Source organism: Vipera ursinii (genome assembly GCF_947247035.1).
Source record: "Vipera ursinii genome assembly, chromosome: Z".
Taxonomy (NCBI): Eukaryota; Metazoa; Chordata; class Lepidosauria; order Squamata; family Viperidae; genus Vipera; species Vipera ursinii.
The window spans coordinates 73,381,605-73,386,913 of NC_139517.1; positions in this window are offsets into that span (position 1 = coordinate 73,381,605).

The following is a 5,309-nucleotide window of genomic DNA, read 5'->3' on the forward strand; positions in this document are numbered from 1 at the left end:
AAATGGGAAAGGAATTTTTGTTATTCTAGAAACTGTGGCAACTCAACACAAGGCAGAAATTAAAAATTGAGATCAGCAAACATGAAAATGTTTGCAGATCATGTTTAAACTGCCTTTCAAAGGTTACAGAGTGAAAGTTGTGGCAATTTGGAAGTGCGGTTGCCAAGATGGCATGTTTCTTTTACTACCATATAACCAGAGGTGCTTTTAACAATTTTACTTTTATAATTTCAGAAAGTTATACTAAGGAAAAATACTAGATAATGCTATCGGTAAAAAAAAAAAGTTTCATCAGACTTTCTAACTTCTCATGAGATCTCAATGCTTGGGGGAGGCGAGGGCATCTGGGCAGGTGTGGCAATCTTACTCTGTATGGTGGCGGGAGGGTGGGGCGCGTGCCCTACCCATGCCAGGCCAGCCCCTGCAAGCCATTGGGCGGCCATACTGGGCAGCGGTGGGCAGGGTGTTGAGGTGGGGGCTGGCAGTTGGACCAAAGCAGCAGGTGGAGTGCCGGAGGCTCAGGGAGGGAGGGTGCTAACGTGGGTGGACGGGCCATTGGCAAGAGCAACGCGGTTGAGTGGAAAGCGGCCTCGGAACAAGTGGGGCAGGTAAGGAAAGAAATCCTCACTCTCCCCAGAAATTGCCTTTCTTTCCTTACCTGATTCCCAGCCCCATGCTGTTTCTCCTTTGCGATCCACCGCTGCTGTGTGCAAGGAAACAAAGGAAGATTTTTTTGGGGGAAAAAGGTCAATCAATCAATTCCAACTTCGCGATCTTTCATGAGTGAAAGTTGTGGCGATATGGAAGTGCAGTTACCAAGATGGCATGTTTCTTTTAATACTACTGTATATAACCAGAGGTGCTTTTAACAATTTTACTTTTATAACTTCAGAAAGTTGTAATAAGGAAAGACACTAGATAATGCTGCCTAGTTAGCTGCCCTATTTAATGTATGCTATAAGACTTCAATTTTATGGCTAATTTCCTATCCTCCTGCTCTTTATGACTTTTCTCAAAAGCAAAGTCTATAGGCAAACAAAAATCTATGCAAGCTGTCTTCAATCTAGTCAAATGGTCTTATCACTATTTTTGTTTCTAAATTCAGTAGAAAGCGTGCTAAAAGAATTATGCAGGAAACAGCTCCAAGGAATTGTTTTGTCCAATTAACAACTATGTGTTTAGTACGTGAAAGCTTTTTCTCCCAGTGCAACATCAGTTGTGTAGCTGATATATTCTTCCATATACAACATCCCAATCTTCCATAACACACTTAAAAATTAGTTTTCATCTAGCACTGCCAGTTTTTCATCTTTTCTACCAGTTTATGCAGGTCTTCATGATGATTAGCTAAGCCAGGGGTCGGCAACCTAAAAAAGAAAAAGAGCCACTGGGAACCGGTTCCATCACAAATTAAAAAAAGAGGGAGCCGCGTGCGTGTGTCCATGCACGCGCATGCGCAAAAAGGTTTTTTGCGCATGCGCGGACGCACGCGGCTGCCATTTTTTAAAAAATGAGATGGAACCGGTTCCCGGTTGCCCGATGGCGACGGCCCGTCTGCAAAGCTGCCGCTTTCGGCAGCTTTGCAGACGGGCCGTGGCAGCTTCCGCAAAGAGCGGCGCCCCTGCCCATTCCGAGAGGTGCGCGCGCACCTCTCCGAACGACCGGAGGTGCGCGCGTACCTCCGCGCGAATGGGCAGCGGTGCCGCTCTTTCAGGAAGCCCGCCGCGGCCCGTCTGTGAAGCTGCCGAAAGCGGCAGCTTAGCAAACGGGCCGCGGCAGCTTCCGCAAAGAGCGGCACCCCTGCCCATTCCGAGAGGTGCGCGCGCACCTCTCCGAACGACCGGAGTTGCGCGCGCACCTCCCCAAACCTTTGGGGAGGTGCGCGCGTACCTCCGTGCGAAGGGGCAGCAGCGCCGCTCTTTCAGGAAGCTGCCGAAAGCGAAGGGGCAGCGGCGCCGCTCTTTCAGGAAGCTGCCGAAAGCGGCAGCTTCCTGAAAGAGCGGCACCGCTGCCCGTTCGCGCGGAGGTACGCGCGTACCTCCCCAAAGGTTTGGGGAGGTGCGCGCGCACCTCCGGTCGTTCAGAGAGGTGCGCGCGCACCTCTCGGAATGGGCAGGGGCGCCGCTCTTTGCGGAAGCTGCCGCGGCCCGTCTGCTAAGCTGCCGCTTTCGGCAGCTTCACAGACGGGCCGAGGCGGGCTTCCTGAAAGAGCGGCACCGCTGCCCATTCGCGCGGAGGTACGCGCGCACCTCTCCAAAGGTTTGGGGAGGTGCGCGCGCACCTCCGCCCATTCGGGGAGGTGCGCGTGCACCTCTCCAAACGGGCGGTGCCACTCTCCATTTGGAGAGGTGCGCGCGCACCACTGCCCGTTGGAAGAGGTGCGCGCGCACCGGGCGGCTGGGAGCCGCAAGAGCCGGCTCAAAGAGCCGCATGCGGCTCCGGAGCCGCAGGTTGCCGACCTGTGAGCTAAGCAATGCACGTAGAGTACACAAAAACTCTTGCTGGAGGAAGAACACCATAGGCTGGAAACATTTTTAAAATTCTCAAGGATGCAACAATAGTTTGAGATTTGACCAATGCAAAGACAATTTTATATGAAAATTTGAAGTAAATCGCCATTTCAATTCTTTGAGTTAGGGAAGCCCTCCCACCATTCCCCAATGGCTGCATTCTCTTAGGAATAATTTGACAGAGGTAGCAGGATACAGAATAAAGAATCTCTTCTCTTTCTCAGCTCCATGCATGAGGTGCTTATTTTAATTTTACTCAGGCTGGAGTACAAGGAAGAGTAACTTGGGGCCCCTAGGCCTTTTGGGGCATTCTCGGAGCATCCTCTCCCCAGGACAGCTTTATTTCCCGCCATTTTCCCGCCAAACTCTTATGTAAGCCTTTGAACAAATGTATCACAGAAGAATAGAAAACCTTTAAATCTCTCCCCAATCAGTCCAGTCCTGTCCATGCTCTATGTGGCAGCCTTTTTGTCAACCTCAGCCATGAAAGGTAAGTGCAATCTTTGGCCATTAAAATTTGTTTATTCCTTCCACTGGGTGAGAAGTTTGGACTGTTTTGAGAGCTTTTGATTACATCCTATGTTTGCAGTTCATTGACTCCTAGGTTTCTCTGACTGGCAGTGGATTTTCAGGTTGATCCTTTCCAACTTGATTTTCTCAAATAATTTAACAGCTATCAATCATTGCAATCAAAGCAGCGATCAATCACAGCATCCAAAATTCAGGTCTCACAAGTGTATTTTGACTTCATATGATATTGAGAGATTTTGGAGTTCCTTTGTGAGATCTTCAAAGATTTTGCTGTTGCTGTGATATCTCTGAGGATGTGGGATCTCAGGAGATACTGTATATTTTGAGAGTGGTTCCAATTTTAACAATGTCTGTGAAGAGTGCTTGTAGGAGTCCCAAATAAAATTAATTCAGGTCCAAAGTCACTGTTTAGATGCTCTCCAGAAAGAAAGCCATAAACACCCAAGTAGGCCTTCACAGAGGGAAGCTGCATTGTCTAGGTTGATGTTTTGTAATCCAGTGGAATAGAGTACCACTCACATTTGGTTTATGTTATGTAGTAAGGAGAATTGGGGATCATAATGCTTGAAAAGCATCATGTTGATGACCACCAATCTAGGGAATTGGGGAAGGATAGAATTATACAGCGGGCTATTTAGTCCATGATGTCTAATATTTAGTTATATGTTGGGATACACATCTCAGCTTCTGCCAGATCAAGATAAGATAAGCAGGACACCACATTCTTAAACAGAGCAATATCCATGCAAATATTTAATTGGAATTTTAATTGGAGAGCCAAACTCTGGCTCTTTAAAACTTGTTGACCATAATTTTTGTTACTCCAAGTTAGCATATATAATAGTCAGGGGATTTGTAGTCCAGCAATATCTGATATTCATGTGAGGAAAAGGGACTTTAACATCACCTAACTGTGACATCAGCCTTAAAAAGATTCAAAGCTCTACAACAAAGAGCATTGATTAATAAGGGTGTCATATAATCCTTTTGATTGCCCAAATTGAAACATTAGCAGTTGAAGAATTTCACAGCCCAGAGGCAAACATCTTGTGCTGCATCATTTCTTCCATCATATTTTTAAAGGCAGGTCCTTATTAAAAGCATAGCAACTATGGGTAATATAAAACTTGGCCGTTTTATTAAGAAAAGAATAAAAAATCATCATCAAGAGCCATTATGAGGTTTAAAAAATTCCATGCACATAATTTGCCTAAAAATCAGTTAATCAAGATCACAAAAACAAAGTATAAGAAACAAAAAAAATGTACGTCTTAATTTTAAAGAAAAGTTCTATAATAAAATCTTGAAAGGAAAAAAAATCAGTAAACCTTCTTAGAGCTGATAGTGAAAAAGTTAAGCAGGGTCAGTGTTGATTAAAAGCTGGATGGAAGAACACCAGGATGTTTTAATGGGAGTGAATTAGACTGTCTGGGGAAAAAAATTCTTGAATAAGACAACTGTTAACTACTTCCCATTATTACCAAGAAAATGTTCGTATGTTCACAAATTCACCAGAAATTGAACTTGACAAGGAAGATTCAAGTTGCGGTTATTTACACAGAAAAAACAATTTTCTAGACAGATCTAATCGATTTTTTTCTTTTCAAAATAGCATGTCTTAGTTTCTCCTTGAGAGTTTGTTCTTGTAGCTACAGCTCAAATGGCACTGAAAGTCCATTTTCATTCAGAAGTTGCATCAGAACAAAAATCCAAGATTCAAATAAATTATAACTAATGATGATAATAATCACAATATTCAGTATATCCTGAAAGTACATTGTAGCATCTTCATCTGCCTGAAATAAATCAGTAAGGCATAAAAGAATATCCTTTAGTTTCTGATTTTGATTTTTAAAAAGGTTTATTCTCTCCCACCCCACTGTAAACTTCATTAACAGAACAAGGGTTCAGGAAATATTTACAAGTAGAAGAGACATCAGAAGTCAACACAAATCATATACAGTACTGGAAAAATGAGCTTTATACAAAATTGTAGCTTTTCTACAATTATTCTTTATTGAAACATGGAACTTGAAGCAACTACAATATAAATTATAACAGCTCCAGAATAATAAAATTGGGAACTTTTTTCCTAACTGCAAAGCCACTTAAGATCCTGAACGATAAAGACAGAACGTCAACAGAGACGCAACCCAACGTGTGTGTGTGTGTGTGTGTCTATAAAAACTCTAGTACATAAGAATAAAGGAGAAAAAAAACTCTAATTCATAAGGGGGAAAAAAAATCTCCAGTAGCATTTCTACTGTG